This window comes from Aedes albopictus, chromosome 2 (genome assembly GCF_035046485.1).
Source record: "Aedes albopictus strain Foshan chromosome 2, AalbF5, whole genome shotgun sequence".
Classification (NCBI taxonomy): Eukaryota; Metazoa; Arthropoda; class Insecta; order Diptera; family Culicidae; genus Aedes; species Aedes albopictus.
This window is the reverse complement of record NC_085137.1, coordinates 364,744,860-364,762,791: the sequence shown is the minus strand read 5'-3', so window position 1 is coordinate 364,762,791 and position 17,932 is coordinate 364,744,860. Positions and strand designations below refer to the sequence as shown.

The 17,932-nt window shown below is 40.1% G+C and overlaps 1 long non-coding RNA gene across 1 annotated transcript in view; it reads left to right on the top strand.

Annotated features, from left to right (window-relative positions):
• The window catches only part of LOC134288344 (uncharacterized), a 451,989-nt gene that overhangs the window by 195,481 nt on the left and 238,576 nt on the right, over positions 1–17,932 (top strand). The gene's annotated exons all lie outside the window — the stretch shown is intronic.

Sequence of the window (17,932 nt, the reverse complement as noted above, 5' to 3'; positions counted from 1 at the left end):
ATATGTAGATGGACTTGAGAATAGAAAAACATTTTTAAAAATATGAACTGCCATGAATTCTTTCCAAAATTTCTTCCGGGATTTTTCTTGAAATTTCTTCAAGAATTCCTTTAGTAATTTCTAAAAAGGTTTTTATCCAGGCATGTCTCCAGGCACGTTTCTTCAAAAATTGGTACATTTATTAATTCAGAATTTTCGAATCATTCGAAAAGTTTGAAGTTTTCCGAGGGATTTTTTCGTGGAATTTGTGGAAAAATATGAAAGAATCCTTGAAGGGATCCCAAGAGATATTTCTGAGGGAATCGCAGTAGCAATTCCAAGAAGAGCCATTGCAAGAATTTCAGCAGGAATCCCTGAAGGAATTTCTCATAGAATTCCTGATGGAAGTTTTGGGGGAATCTCCGCAGGATTTTTGAAAGGAATTTTTATAAAAAAAAAATACACAGAAGAACTTTTGAAGAAATCCTTTGTTGAAATTCCTAAACAAATCCTTGAAATACTGAAAGAGTCCCTGGAGATATTTCCGAAAAAAAAACTTAAAATATCTTAGAAGGAATGCACGGAAGAATTACTGAAAATCCCTGAAGGATTTTTAAAGAAATATTCACTTTTTTTGGTGGAAATCGTTGAAGGTATTTTCGTAGCAATCCAAATGAAATGCCTGAAGGAATCTCGGTAGAAATTTCTGAAGAAAATTTTGAAGAAATACCAGGGGAAATGCTTGGAGAAAGTGGAGTACCTGAATGATTTTCCTCAAAAAAATTCTGAAGGAATCCAAAAACGTTGAGAAATTTTCAATAGAATTGTTGTTGTGATTCCTATGAAATATTTCGGGAGAAATTCCTGAATCCGATGAAAAATTCTCAGAAGCATCCTTAGAGGAAATGCTGAAGGAATTTCTGGGGAGATATACAAAGGAATGTTCAAATAGCATTCTCTGTCTGAATTTCTTCAGGAATCTCTGGAGAAATTCCTGCTTAAATCACTGAAAGAAATCTTGCAAGAAACTCTGGAAGAATTATTGTTGGCTCTTGCAGTAGATTCTGGCGACATTCCTGCAAATAATTGTGGAAAAAAATCTCGTAGAAATAGCTAAAGGAGTTCGTACAACAATACCTGTAGATTCATGAGGGAAACTCTGGAATATTTGTTGAAAAAAAAATCGCTGGCTGAAAGAATTTATGCAACAATATTTAAAATAACTTCTGAATGCGGAGCTGAACCAGCCCAGGACTGCGAATCTCAATAATGAAAAAATAGAAAACTTCTGGATCCTTGAAAAAACTTTAGATTCCTCCGAAATGATTTTCTCAATGACACCTCAAGGACAGAAGAATATCCAAAGGGAAGTTAATAAAAAAAATATACCTTAACGCCTACTGATTTCGGGCTAGTTCTGGGAGGAATCCCTGGAAAAACTTCTTAAAAAAAAATCAATGGTGATTTTTTTTATGAATCTCCGACCAATGGCTAAAATCTAGTGATCATGATAAGATCCAGTATGTGTCGCGATTGCAGGGCACCTCTCGATGAATCTCTGAATGAACTTTTGAAGGAAACTTTGGATAATGTTCTTAAGAAGTCCTTAGGGAAATTTCTGAAGGATTTCAGAACTTTTGACTCTCTGAAATAAATCGCTGGAAGAATATTCTGTAAGAATCTTAGGAAAGATTTCTGAAAAAATCCATGGGTGAAATTTCTGAGGAAACTCATGGAGCTCTGGAGTAATGCATGGATCCGAGGAAGATTTTCTGAAAGAAATCTTTGGAGAATTTTATAAAGGAATACATACAAAAAATTCTGAAAGAATTCATGAAAGGATTTATAAAAAAAATCTTAGTTGTTTTTGAATGAATCTCTAGTGATTTTAGTAAGAATACATGAATAGTTCTATGGTTTTCTGTAGAAGTCTCTGGAATAGACCTTAGAAGAATCCTCAGTGAAATCTCAGAAGGAATCCCTGGTAAATTCTCTTCAATGAACCAAAAACTTTTTGCAAAAATTCTTGGAAAATTTTCAAAGATGAAACCTTTGAGAAATTTTTGGAGACATCTCTCGATAAATTTCTAAGGGAATTCCTAAAGGATTTATGTTGAAGTTCAAAAAGAAGTTTCTGAAAAGAAGTAAAAAAAAACTTTGAGAGATTTGTAAGAACTTGAGCAATATGTAATGAAATTTTCGAAGAAAATTTACGGATGATTCCTTCGTAGATTTGTTAGTAGAAACAGTGGTGAATAATAAACTCAATCGAATGCACGGAATGAATTTCACCAACTTTGTGTGTACAGAGTGAGATGAACTCTCTCCCCTGTATGGTAAGCAACGAGGCTCCAATGTACCACGAATGCCGGGTGGGATCTCCACTTCTGGTGGGTGGTTTCAGGCGGCTCAGTCATCATCGGAAAGTCGGTAGCCAAGGATCTGTGGCTCCTCCTGAGCGTGCCGGGCGTGTTTTTGTGTTTTTTCGAGAAAACTACTAATCACTACGTTTCGGTGTTCGGTGGAACCATGGAGCTAGTTTCGAAGCGTGTGTATCGCTGAAAACTTCTAGGAATTAAATTCAAAACATCAAACAACTTTGGCGGTTTCATATGCCTATGAGGATAATCCTGACGGACTAATTAGTTGTGAGAGATGTGTCGTGGTGGTGAAACAAACACGTGGCTGTACAGCTGAGTTAATGAAAGCGCATATTAATCAATAATCCCGTGTGGTTTAACGATGGGATTTGTTGAGCCGGGTTGACTCCAACCAGTCTCCGGATAGAGTATGCAGTGCGGGTTAAAGTGGAGGCAGTCTGTTGAAACGACGTGCTTAATCGATGTTCTTTTCCATCCAACAACGGCGATAAGTTGGATGAGAAATTATTTTAATGAGGGAATGCAAATAGCAGACAAGGGACAAATAATCAGTGCATAGTGCTTCGACGTCAAAGCGGATTTAATGAGTGGCTATTAGTAATTACTAAAGAAGCATTTGATCTTGCAAGAGGAGCAATCCAATCAGCGAGCCAAGATTCATTAAAATGCATGAAGAATAAAGGGAGGTGAACATGGGCGTTTTCAGCACCCTTCGGAAAGGTCAACTCATAAATTGGATATAATGCCTGCAGCAAACGGACGATGTTTGAATGGGGGAACAGATTATGTTTTGGAAGATTTAAGTTCGGACGGTGTTATTCATTAGCCAGCCAGCGAGCTTTTGTCCCCGAAGTGAAAAGAGAAATATTCAGAATTCAGTGCTATACAGAGGTGAAAATGTGGCAGAAATAAGTGTGTTAATTTACAAGTTCACAAAGCGTGCTGCTTGAAGGCTTGTGAGTGGGCTTATTGTTTCTTGTTGCGGTAAGGATTATCCCGTCTGTAAGAAACACTGTTGTGTATCACAAAACGGTTTTAGCATTGGTGTACTTAAAATGTACGAAATATGTTTTTAATCTTGGAAACGGTGGCTCTAGTACGAGTGAAGCTGTGTAATTTATTCTTGATTTGGTGATTTATACACCTTTTATAAATAGCTCTTTCAAATATTCTAGGTCTGGCGGGATTGTTAATACATGTTGGCAGCTGTTAATGCTGAAATATGACCTACAGGCGGATGGAACGATTAGCGAAAAAAGGTACCCATCGATAAAAACGGCAATATTTTTCCACATAACGGTTTCCGGCATGTTCGTCGACTTTGAGGAATCGGCCAAGTTCGAATTGAAATTAAGCCCTTACAATTATCTGTATCATCCATGGGCAATGCCGTATTCGAGGATCCACTATCTGCCAATGTCGTATGCTCAGTTACTTCACAGGCCCAGAGCACAGCACCAGTATTCGTCCTTGTCGGATATCATCGCCAATTTTTGCTGTATGCTATATCGAGGAGACGTAGTCCCGATCCAGGACAACAGTGCTATCGTGGACATCAAGAGACAACGGCATGTAGCGATCGTGCCCAACTAAGATCGAGTTAGGTATTGAGGCACAGGTCGTAATTTCTGGTACATATTTTGCAAAGCCTTTGCGGGCCCTTCTTGGATACATTCCAAGGCAGATAAATCCGTGGCTTGAACACGGGTGGTCTTGCAGTTCGATTTGAAGCTGGAGCTGCATTGGAAAAGGAATGGAGGAAGGTGAATAGGCATGGGAAGACATGATCTACAGAAGAAATAACTAAGAACTGGCAAGTGATCCACAAGATCCAGACTAAGTGGCTTATAATTGTTATTACAAACACGCATATTATTTTGTTTGGTTATGTTCTAATAAAGTTCATTTTGTTTCAGTTTGAAAAGTTTAATTATGTTCTATAGCTGCCTGAAGATGTTTGGTAAAACATATACCTAGAAATATTGTTTTACCAAACATCTTCAGGCAGCTATAGAACATAATAAGACTTTTCAGACTGAAACAAAATGAACTTTATTAGAACATATTCAATAAATTAATAGGCTTGTTTGTTAAAACAAACTATTCTCCCTAATACGACATACTGACGGAAGATCAAAATAAATTAGTTTTAAATACCATGAAAACGGCATATATAAGACAAGATATGTTTTAAGATACTTTGAAACAACTGCTATAGGACAAAGTAAATACTTTGCGATTGCGAATCATGTTTTCGGTGTTACTTGGGAGATAGAGTGGAAGCAGTTGTGTAGTTCGAGAATGTTGAAACCAATGAAAGGTAATTATACAGGGGATACTCGAAATAACTGAGACAGGTAAAATTTTCACTTTTCTAAAAATGTTCAACTCGCTGTAACTTTTCGAAAAGGGCATCAAATATTCTCAAATTTTTACTGTAAGTTCATCAACTAGTTGTGTATCAGTGGTCAAAATTTGGAAAAGATCGGGCTATTCTACACGAAGTTATAAAGGTCTTTGAGCTGTTATATCTCCGGATTCAATGAACCGAATGCAATGAAATTTTGTTCATTTATTACTAATATAATGAACTTTGAAAAACAGTTGACTTAACTTGAAATTATTATTAAGAAAAAAAAGTTATAGCGATTTTATTTATTCTATGTTTTTTAGTAAATTTATCTATTTTTCATATGCATCCCATTACTTTTTCAATTTAATGCCGGCTATTTGGTTACTTTCCTTTGAAACATAAATATATTCATGTCAATTAGAGGGAGTTTAAATGAACTATAATTACTATCTCGAATTTTGAAATGATGACGAAGTTTTGGATAAATTGGTGTTATATTAGAAAAATTATCTAATCGTTATAATTTTCTTTCATGTAAAGAATTTAAAGTTTAGTCAAATGTTTTAAATGGCTCATTATATAATTCGTAAATGATCAAAATTTCATTGCATTCGGTTCATTGAATCCGGAGATATAACAACTTAAAGTTGGCTATCGAATAATTATACCTTTTTCTAGAACCTTTATAACTTCGTGTAGAATAGCCCGATCTTTTCCAAATTTTGACCACTGATACACAACTAGTTGATGAACTTACAATAAAAATTTGAGAATATTTGATGCCCTTTTCGAAAAGTTACAGCGAGTTGAACATTTTTTGAAAAGTGAAAATTTTACCTGTCCCAGTTATTTTGAGTATCCCCTGTAAATGCTGCATACCGTGTGATTAAATTTAGCCTTCCGTAACTCGCGCGGTTGCTGAGTACAACAAAAACGACATTTTTCAACAGTGTTGTACAAAATACAGCGGCGAGATTACTCGAGGATTAAATTACATTTTGTGAAACCAATTAAAACGTAATTTAATATTCTTTAATACTTTTTAATACATAAAAATACCCAAAGTAGACATGGGAAGGATAGGGTAAAATAAAATGAAGATTAAGGAATAAAATACACCCCCTTCCAAATGGTTTAGGAATTTTAGATGTAAAACTTGAAGTTGTTGTAGTTATATGTAATGTTGAATATTGTGCGGCTTCTGGATGATATATTGTGTTCTCCAAAGAGAACGTTGGTTACAAAGACAAGAATAGAAAAGCCCAAGGTAGGGCATTGATTTTTCACAATTTTGAACAGTGTTACTTGGCGTCTCAGCTCCTTAATGATGCCCGAAGTGTGGAAAAGAAGCGCCAAAAGAAAATTGTTGTTTGCTTCTCAAATTTTCATCCTTCATTGCACCCGTTTTTCGGCAGCAGCCACTAGGTAAAGAGAGTCCAATCTGGATAGCAAGGAAGCACGGTTCACCCGGTGTTGTTTGACTGTGTCCTAAATGTTGATTGAGATATGGTTCAATACAGATTTTACGCTCCTTTTGGTTTCTTTTCATGATAATTTCATTGTGGTTTGTATGGAGGCACAAAGAAGATTTGCTTTTTTTGATAAATTTCGTTTTCTTTCATGTGCAGACAGTATACTCTCAAATATGCTTTAATACCGCAGCTAGATGAAGCAGAGCCCATTGAATAGCTTCGAAATATTTTTTTTGAATACAACATAAATATCTATTAGAAAGAAGTGCAAACTGAACCACTTATTCAGTTCCTTTCTTATTTTTTGTTTTCTTCTTGGAGTAACTTTTTACTGTAATAGGGTTCACGTTCAAAAAACCACGAAGATCTTCTTCTTCATCTTCTTCTTTATGGCTCTACGTCCCCACTGGGACTAGGCCTGGCTCGCTTCAACTTAGTGTTCTTTGAGCCTTTCCACAGTTATTAATTGAAGGGATTTCTTTGCCTGTCATTGCATGAATTTGTATGTTGTGAGGCAAGTATAATGAATGCACACCATGCCCAGGAAGTCGAGAAAACGTTCCCGACTGGAACGGGAATCGAACCCGCCATCTCCGGATTGGCGATCCATAGTCTTAACCACTAGACTAGCTGGAGAAACTTTGAAGATGCTTTTATAGAAGTCCTCGTTCTGTGGTCGTAAAAGGCCAACGAATTTCATTTGCCTTTGCAATTTACTGCTGATTAGTCCGTAGAAAATCCTATTCGCAGCTGTAATACGTCATTTCACTTCATACGTTCCAATATACATACAATTGTTCAAAAATTTCAAATACGTGCCCACCAATCACTACTTTAGCACCAACACCACTAGAGGTGCCTTTGTTTCTACCCACAATTATGTACTTTGGCTTGGTTTCTTTTTCAGAGACGAAAAACTTCTTTTAGTGTCCTATGATCGATGTCGATGACATCGATAGCGTCCGCAAAACTGAAAAGCACGTGTGATGACAGTGGCATTCCTATGTACGCTCGGCCCCCAATCGCTTCATTCGAGGCCAGTGTTGAACGTTGAAAGGGTATTGGGAGGTTTTGTAAAGAGAGGTTCTAGGGGTATCAGGTATTTTATAGAAGTTTTGGGGTATTAAGAGGATTTAAGAGTTTGGGAGGTGCTAGAATGCTAGAGGATTTTCATAGTTATTTTGAGGGGTTCCAGGGGGGTTCGGGAAGGTCAAAAAGTTTAGGGTTGTTTCAAGGGTATTTGGAGGTCTCGAAAGGTTTCAGAAGGTTTTCGGAGAAGTTTCAGGGGTTAAATACCCCTGAAAGGTTTTTAAAAGTTTTTGGGGGATTTCTGAAAGTTACAGAATGTCACAGGCATGTTTCAGGGCGGGTGGTTGAGAAGTCCCAAAAAATGACCACGTGGTTTATGGACAGCCCCAAAAACACCCCTGTAATGCCTCCGAAACCCGTTGAAAATCCTCTAAAACTTCCTAAAATGCCTCCAAAACTCGGTCGAACCCCTTGTGAAGCCTCTGAGACTCCCCGAAATGCCCCTGAAGCTCCCAGATACGTCTCTGAACCCCCTCCTTCATCTCGAAAAGGTTTGTTGGATTTCATGAAACTTACTTAGAAGTGTTTCATGAGGTTTTAGCCCCCCTCCAGAGGGCTTTCAAAGAAGTTCTAGAGGGCTTTTAGCGTTTCAGGTGTTTTCAAGAAATTTAAGTTTATTTGAGGGCAGTTCGTGGAGTTTGAAAGAATTTAAGGGGTGTTCTATGGATGTTTCCAGCACTCAGGATATATAGTTATTGGTTGATATTCATTTGCCAAACCACATCCAAAGTATGTGCAACATGAGTCAAGCTAATGGAAAGAATTGGTTTACATTGTTAAAATGTACATACGAGCATATAGAAGAAATTAAGATTTTTTTTTCCTAGTTAAGGGTTATTTTGAGTTATTTCCACGGAATTTTGGAAAGTTCAGAAAGTTTCAAGGAGTTTCAGGGGTGTGTTTGAGGTCTCCGCTCTGATGGTTCCCAGGGACGCCAAGGAAAGGTTTATACAATCTTTATGGGGATTTCAGAGAGTTACAGGGTGTCTCAAGAGCATATTACAGTTGGCTTAAAGAGTTTTTTGGGGGTTTCCAAAGGGTTGCAAAGGTTTCCAGGCCGTTTAAAATCACGGAGATATCAAGCGCGTTTCAGAGGATTTCAGTGACGTCTCGGATGGCTTCAGGGGGGTCCAGGGAGTTTCGAGGAATCTCAGGGGCGTTGCATGAGGTTTCAGGACGGTTCAGAGGGGTTTCAGTAGTTTTCAGGGGGTCTTGAGGAAGATTTTGACGGTTTCATGAGGGTCACATCAAGGGCAGTTTAGGGAGTTGCAAGGGATTTCAAGGAGTTTAAAGAGGATTTTCGGGTGCGATTCAGTTAGTATTTTTTGTCTTCATTAATGCAATTTTTAACCCGGAACTAGTTCGTATCGGCACCCACGCTTTACTACTCTTCCGAAGCAAGAACTCACATTTTGTGAGTTAGTCCCGTATTTTGACCATCACACCAGGTCCGCTCCCCGTTTAAGTTAGTTCCTAGGGATCTATCGGAGTTTTAAGAAGCCTTAGCCTCAGAAGGATTCCAGGGCATTTTGGGAAGTCTCAGAAGCATTTCGGGGGATTTAAGGGGTCTCAGAGGTGTATCAGGGGGATTTCAGGTGGACTAATAGGGTCTTGGGTTTCAGGAGGTCTCAGAAGGATCCAGGTGTGATTCATTATGTTATAGGGTCTTTCGCTGCCCAAGCCATGACGTCAAGATCATCATAGGTGATTTGAATGCTCAGGTAGGCCAGGAGGAGGAATTCAGACAGACGATTGGTAAGTTCAGCGCCCACCAGCAGACGAACGAAACGGCCTACGACTCATTGATTTCGCCGCCTCCAAAAATATGGCCATACGTAGCACCTTTTTCCATCACAGCCTCCCTTATCGTTACACCTGGAGATCACCACAGCAGACGGAATCTCAAATCGACCACGTTCTGATTGACGGACGGCACTTCTCCGACATTATCGACGTCAGGACCTATCGTGGCGCCAACATCGACTCCGACCACTATCTGGTGATGGTCAAACTGCGCCCAAAACTCTCCGTCATCAACAATGTACGGTACCGGCGACCGCCACGGTACAACCTAGAGCGACTGAAGCAACCGGATGTCGCCTCAGCATACGCGCAGAATCTCGAAGTCGCGTTGCCAGACGAGGGCGAGCTCGATGAGGCCCCTCTAGAGGACTGCTGGAGTACAGTGAAAGCAGCCATCAACGACGCAGCCGAGAGCACCATCGGGTACGTGGAACGGAATCGACGGAACGAATGGTTCGACGAAGAGTGCAGAACGGTTTTGGAGGAGAAGAACGCAGCGAGTGCGGTAATGCTGCAGCAAGGGACTCGACAGAACGTGGAACGTTACAAACAGAAGCGGAAACAGCAGACCCGCCTCTTTCGGGAGAAAAAGCGCCGCCTGGAAGAAGCGGAATGTGAAGAAATGGAACTGCTGTGCCGTTCCCAAGAAACACGGAAGTTCTATCAGAAGCTCAACGCATCCCGCAACGGCTTCGTGCCGCGAGCCGAGATATGCAGGGATAAAGACGGAGGCCTCTTGATGGACGCACTTGAGGTGATCGAAAGGTGGAAGCAGCACTTCGATCAGCACCTGAACGGCGTGGAGAACGTAGGCACGGGAGCCCACGGCAACGGAAGAAGCGACGACACCAGTGCAGCGGAGGACGGAAATGAACCAACTCCCACGCTGAGGGAAGTTAAGGATGCCATTCACCAGCTCAAAACCAACAAAGCAGCTGGTAAGGATGGTATCGCAGCTCAACTCATCAAGATGGGCCCAGAAAAGTTGGCCACCTGTCTGCATCGGCTGATAGTCAGGATCTGGGAAACCGAACAGCTACCGGAGGAGTGGAAGGAAGGGGTAATCTGCCCCATTCACAAGAAAGGCGACCATTTGGAATGTGAGAACTTCAGGGCGATCACTATTTTGAATGCTGCCTACAAAGTGCTATCCCAGATCATCTTCCGTCGTCTGTCACCTAAAACAAATTAGTTCGTGGGAAGTTATCAAGCCGGCTTCATCGACGGCCGGTCGACAACGGACCAGATCTTTACTGTACGGCAAATCCTCCAGAAATGCCGTGAATACCAGGTCCCAACGCATCACCTGTTCATCAACTTCAAAGCGGCATACGACAGTATCGACCGCGCAGAGCTATGGAGAATCATGGACGAAAACGGCTTTCCTGGGAAGCTGACTAGACTGATTAAAGCAACGATGGACGGTGTGCAAAACTGCGTAAGGGTTTCGGGTGAACTATCCAGCTCATTCGAATCTCGCCGGGGACTGTGACAAGGTGACGGACTCTCATGTCTACTCTTCAACATCGCTCTGGAAGGTGTGATGCGAAGAGCCGGGCTCAACAGCCGAGAAACGATTTTCACAAAATCCGGTCAATTTGTGTGCTTTGCGGACGACATGGACATTATAGCTAGAACATTTGGAACGGTGGCAGAACTGTACACCCGCCTGAAACGCGAAGCAGCAAAGGTCGGACTGGTGGTGAATGCCTCAAAAACAAAGTACATGCTGGTAGGCGGAACCGAAAACGACCGGATCCGTCTGGGTAGGAATGTTACGATAGACGGGGATACTTTCGAGGTGGTGGAGGAATTCGTCTACCTCGGATCCTTACTGACGGCTGACAACAACGTGAGCCGTGAAATTCGAAGGCGCATCATCAGCGGAAGTCGGGCCTACTACGGGCTCCAGAAGAAACTGCGGTCAAAAAAGATTCACCCACGCACCAAATGCACCATGTACAAAACGCTAATAAGGCCGGTGATCCTCTACGGGCACGAGACATGGACCATGCTCGAGGAGGACCTACAAGCACTCGGAGTTTTCGAGCAACGCGTGCTAAGAACGATCTTCGGCGGTGTGCAGGAGAACGGTGTGTGGCGGAGAAGGATGAACCATGAGCTCGCTGCACTTTACGGCGAACCCAGCATCCAGAAGGTGGCCAAAGCCGGAAGGATACGGTGGGCAGGGCATGTTGCAAGAATGCCGGACAACAACCCTGCAAAGCTGGTGTTTGCAACTGATCCGGTAGGCACAAGAAGGCGTGGAGCGCAGAGAGCACGATGGGCGGACCAGGTGGAGCGTGACTTGGCGAGCATCGGGCGCGATAGAGGATGGAGAGCGGCAGCCACGAACCGAGTATTGTGGCGTACTATTGTTGATTATGTCTTGTCTTAATGATGTTGAACAAATAAATGTATGTATGTATGTATAGGGTCGTTCAAGACCGTCTTATGGGCTTCAGTAGAATTTCTCTCAGGGCTATCAGGCACGTTTAACGGGAGTCTCATGATTTGCTGTAATTCGATAGCAAACACTTCTACGTTTATTGAAGAATTTTACTAAATCAATGATATAATTTCTTCAGCCTCTACTGACCCCACTCGCATAACAATCCCATCCTTGCTGAGTTTCCTATTCATATGGGACTGTTATGCGAGTGTGGGAAGTTTACACACCATCAAAAATTTATATAAATGATACTTGTATAAAATAAATAAGTGTTAAATTTGTACCCAAGTAACCACGAAGCACTATAATTCACTGGAGGCGAATATAATGCTATTAAGGAGCTGACATGCTCTATATTAACCGCCTAATAATCCTGTGGGCCAAAAGTGGCGAAATATAGTGCTAATGGTTACTAGGGTATATTTAAGAGGACAGATAGGACAGCTGCGCCAAAAATACGAAATGGGGAAAAGATTGAAAAAAAAAACTTTATAAATACCATTCTTTTTTTTTGTGTAAAAAAAAAAGTTATGAATATGACAAAAAATTTGCGCTGTGCTTCAATATTGGCCAGTGCTTGTTTTAATGCAAAAGCTAAATATTAGTATAGTTCTTCCGTTTTCCACAAAATATACACAGTTCCAAATTGTTACATCGAGGTTCACTCAAGTATTCTATATCAATCACATTTTTTCGTGAAGGCACCTCTCCAACAATGGTGCCAACCTGTGTGTGGCTAACCAATATAGTGAACTCAAAATAGAAGGTTTTCTAAACTCAGCAGCATGTGCGTACGCGGTAAACTTGCATTATCCATGCCGCCCAGTTCAGCATCATATGGTGGCACCAACTTCCAGCTGTTACCGGAAATCCGTGCTTTTAGTTCGTCGCTATTCTAATAAGCGCCCCACTCATGAGCTTCGACCAAACTTTGTACGGTAGTAAATGTTTTGCTTGTTTAAGTGGTTTGGGTATTAGAGCTTGGGTGTGCACACATAAGTTCATAAATATTAAAGTAGGATTATCTTGTGCTTGTTGAAATGTTTCCTGGTATAGTGTTTGAAGTGACCCAGATTCAAAATTTAAGGGTTCGTGCATTTTACTATCTTATATTGTTATTGTATTTTAAATAACATACACATGTAATCATTTGAATTCTAATTAAGGCAAATTATGAGTGCTGAATTATGAAATAAATATCCGATGAGTTTGGCGATTTTGCCTAATTGTTTGGGTAATTTTGCATCAAATACAGGGGATGGCCAAAATGTTTGGGATAGGCAGCTTTTTTTTCTCTCACAAAAAAGTTCAACAAGCTATAACTTTTCATAGAGCGCATCGAAAAATCTCAAATTTTGACTTTTTGTCAACCTATTATGTGTGCATCATTGGTACAAATTTGGGCTCGATTGATTAATATTTCGCAAAGTTAGAACCGTTCGGGTAAAACACTTTTTTTCAGACAACTCATTTTTGAGGTGTCATATCTCGGAAACCAGTGAACCGAATTGAATGAAATTTTGAACGTACACTAACAATATGTAAATGCTTCACAAACTTTTAAAACATAGGTACTTTTTAAACGTTGAAAAAAGTTATCATTGATTGGCACTTTTTGGATTTTTCTCGAAAAAATGTATTTTTTACATCAGTGTCATTAAATTTTATTGTTGATATCCAAAGATTATCCACTTCTGTTCTCAAGTTATCTCTAATCAGATATATTCGAGCCTATTTAGATTGAAGGTAGAACACATTTATTAATTTTTGTGTGGTATTGTAAATTTCACTTATTTTCCTCTATGTGAATAAAAATTTCAATCCGGTATAACTTAATTCGCTGTGAGAAAATATTACATTTTATAACGTCGTAATAAGTATCAATATATTGTTGATAAACGTTAAAAAAATCATTCCATCCGGTTCACTGGTTTCCGAGATATGACAGTTCAAAAATTGGTTGTCTAAATAATAGTGTTTTGCCCGAACGGTTCTAACTTTGCGAAATATTAATCAATCGAGCCCAAATTTGTACCAATGATGCACACATAATAGGTTGACAAAAAGTCAAAATTTGAGATTTTTTGATGCGCTCTATGAAAAGTTATAGCTTGTTGAACTTTTTTGTGAGAGAAAAAAAAGTTGCCTATCCCAAACATTTTGGCCATCCCCTGTACATTTATCATAATTATTTATCACCCCCCCTCCCCTTGACAAATCAACGAGTTAAGTGACAAAAGAAGAAAATTATATTTGTTCCGGCCTTATCTTTCTGCAGCAGGCAAATTCATTGGTATTTAACCTTCATCCAGCCAACTTACATTTTCCACCTTTGGAAAAGCCCAAAAATGGTCATAGCTTTTTTGTTTTTCGATGAACTTTGATGAAATTTTCACAACTTTCCGAAAAACTCTTCTAGTTTATGGTGCCGGGACATGGGTGCCTGGTCCACATGGTTCCGGAGTTATTCCGGATTGTCTTGGGGTACCAAAATTGGCCACATACTTTGCGAAACGTATATCTCAATATCCCGATGAGATAGAAGTATATTGTCTTCGACGAATTTGTTCAGCAGGTTAAGAACTAACTGACAACGGCGACTTTGGTTCGCGATTCGGCCGCTAGGCGGCGCCAGTGTCAAAAATGTGCAAAACCCTTATATCTCAGAAACCTGATAAGATAGAATGATGCCGTCTTCAACAAAGTTCTTCAGCAAGCTAAAAACTGTCTGATAGTTGAGTCTTTGATTATAATTAGTGATTTATTCGATGGGTGGCACCTTGTGTATAATATTTAAACACGTGTATCTCGTTACTGTAATAAGCTAAAAGCATGGCGTTTTCTGTAAAATTGTTCGGCAGGTTGAGATCCATCCGGCAATGACGACGCTAGGTCACAGCAGCAATCAAGACGGTGACACCAGCAATCAAAACGTCTCCAGGAATTTCTTCAGAAATATCTTCCGGGAATTCTACTACGACATCCTCCAGAAGTTTCTCCGAGAAATCCTCTAGGAAATCCTCTAGGAATTCCTAGAGGGATTCCTCCGGAAATTTCCCCAGGATTTCATCTAGGACTCCCATCAGGAACTCCCTCAGGAATTCCTTCGGCAATTTCTGCATGAATTCTTCTAGGAATTTTTCCAGGCATTCCACAGGACTTTTTTCCAAGATTTTCTCCGGAAAATTCACTGAGAATTTTCCCAGGAATTCGTCCATGAGTGCCTCCGGGAATTCCTCCATAAACTCCTCTGGGAATTTCGTCAAGAATTCCTCCGGGGTGTTCTATAGGAATTCCTCCAAGAACTTCTCTAGGATTTTTTTCCGGGAATTTTTCCAGGAGTTTCTCCAGGATTATATCCGGGGATTTTCTAAGGAAAACTGTCGGTTTTTGTTTTCAAGAAAATCCTCTGGAATCTCTTCAGGAAGACTACCGTGATTTTTTATTTTTCACAAAACCCTCGAAAATTTCTCCCGGAATTCCTCTAGGACTTCCTTTACGAATACCTCCGGGAATTTCTCCAGGAATTCCTCCGAGAATGTCTCCGGAAATTTCTCCAGGAAATCCTCCATTAATTGTTTTGGGAAATCCTCTGGGAGTATTCCTCAGAGAATCCCTCTAGGATTTCCTCCAGGAATTCCTCAGGAAATTTCTCTATGAATTCCTCCGGTAATTTCTCCAGCAATAAAATTATTGCTGTTTACATTGTTACTGATTGCTCTCAGTTGGCGCCAGCAGCGAAAAGTGCAGACAAGAACCTTTATAGCATCTAGTTTCCAGCGCTGACAGCCCGGCGGCGACACCATCGCTTGTATTCAATGCATCGTCTGTGCTATTCTCGGTTGTCAACTATCTCAAATTCTCACCTCAAGCTCACGGAAGCATGATAGTCAAGAACTGTAAAATCGTATGGAAAAATCATTAAAAACGTCAATTGTTAGAAAACGGAATAGTTTTGTGAAATGTTAGTGATTAGAAAACAACAATGGTTTGAAAAGGCAACTTTTAGTGTTTACTTCGTGTTCCGGAAAAACTTCTTCACCGAGAAAATTAGATGTTACAACCACACAAAAAAGTGCCATCTGTTATATTTTTAGTTTGGAATGTCGATCTATTCCTCTCGAAAATTTTTCATGGAATCCTCCTTCCCCGAAAGGAAATTCCGAAGGAAATTCCTGGAAGAATCTCTGGACGAATCCTCGGGAGAATTCCTGGAGAAATACCTGAAAAAATTCCAGGAAATTACTCCGGAAAATGTCCTGGAAGAATTGCTGATGGGAGTCTCAGAAGAATTCCCGGAGATATTCCTGGATCCCGTAAAGAAGTAAAGAAAAGTAAAGTAAAAGAAGTAAAGAAAAGTAAAGAAGTAAAGAAAAGTAAAGTAAAAGTAAAAGTAAAGAAATTCATAGTGGAATTCCAGGAAAAAAATTGGAAGGATTTCCTGACTCCTAGTGGAATTTCTGGGGAATTTCCAGGGAGAATTTCCAGAGACATTCCCGGAGGAATTCCAAGAGAAATTCATGGCGGAATTCCTGGAGAAAACAAAGGAGGAATTCCTAGAGAAATTCTCAGAGGGTTTTCTTAAAAAAAAAGTCACGGAAGACTTCTTGAAGGAAAACTTCCTAGAGAAATTCCAATTAAAAAAACTGGAAGTTTTCCTAAAGAAATTCCCGGAGGAATTTCTGGGGGAATTTCTGGAGGAATTCTTGGAAGAATATCTGGAGGATTTCCCGGACAAATCCTGAATAAATTTCCGAAGAAATTCCCGGAGACATTCCCGGAGATATTCCTGGAGGAAATCCTAGAAAAATTCTCGGAGAAATCCAGCCCGGAGAAATTCTCAAAAGACAAAAGACACTACACGGTCTTCAACCAGAGGTTGTACAAACTAAACAAGTACTAACATTAGACAACGGACACAACACACTAAACACTCAGTGGCTCAGTGGAGAATTTTCCGTTTGACGAAAAGTTTTCCCCGACTGGAGCGGGAATCGAACCCACAAAGCACAAACAAAGAATTCCTGAGCAAAATCCCGGATCAATTCATGTAGTAATTCCCGGAGGAAATCATGGGAGTATTCCTGGGAAAAATCTCTGAGGAAATCCGGAAGAATTCTTGGAGAACTCCTGGAGAAATTCCCAGAAGAATTCCCGGGGCAATTACCGAAGGAATTGCTGAAGGAATTTCCGCAGGAGTTCCTGATGCGAGTCCTAGAGGAAATCCTGAAATAATTTCCGGAAGAATTCCCGGAGACATTCCAGAGGAGTTCCTGTAGAAATTCCCGGAAGAAAAAACGGAGCAATATTGTGGGGTGACAAGATTTGTCTGCAGGGGGTCAAAGACGGTGTAGCGAATAACCTAGCGAATAAATCACGAATCAAAGTCTCAACTATCAGACAGTTTTTAGCTTGCTGAAGAACTTTGTTGAAGACGGCGCCATTCTATCTTATCAGGATTCTGAGATATAGAAGTTTCAAGATTTTTTACCCAGGCGCCACCTAGCGGACGATTCTCGAACCAACGACGCCATTGCCAGCTAATTCTTAGCCTGCTGAACAACTTTGCTGAAAACGGCATGGTTGTACCTCATTAGGGTATCGAGATAAACGTGTTTGAATTTTTCAGACACAATGCGCCACCAAGCGGATAGATCCCAAAACAAAGACTTTACTATCAGCTAGTTCTGACCTTGCTGAAAAATTTTGCCGAAGACAGCATCATTCTATCTTATCAGGTTTCTGATGAGGGTTTGCACATTTTTTACACTGGTGCCGCCTAGCGGCTGAATCACGAACCAAAGTCGCCGTTGCCAGTTAGTTCTTAACCTGCTGAACAAATTCGTCGAAGACAATATACTTCTATCTCATCGGGATCTTGAGATATACGTTGCGCAAAGTATGTGGCCAATTTCGGTACCCCAAGACAATCCGGAATAACTCCGGAACCATGTGGACCAGGCACCCACGTCTCCAGCATCATGAACTAGAAGAGTTTTTCGGGAAGTTGGGATTTTTTTTATGTCTTTATTATCGAGACTTTCAGCCCAAGGCTGGTTCGTCTCCATCGTGAAAATTTCATCAAAATCCATCGAAATTCAAAAAAGTTATAATAATTTTTGTGCCTTTCCGAAGGTGGAAAATGTACGTTGGCTGGATGAAGATTAATGTGATGGAGACGCATGGTCATTCTATACGTATATGGACACAAAACTTTAAATTTTCTTAGCTCCAAAACGGCTTGAAAAACATAACTAATTTTTTGATATGTTAGGTTATGTTATATGTTAAAGTTAAATTGTCGTTAAAAAAAGTAAAAATATATACTCGTTTTAGTCCAACATACAAAACTGATATTTTGATAATTTTAACACATTAAACTTTACTAATTTTTTCACCATAT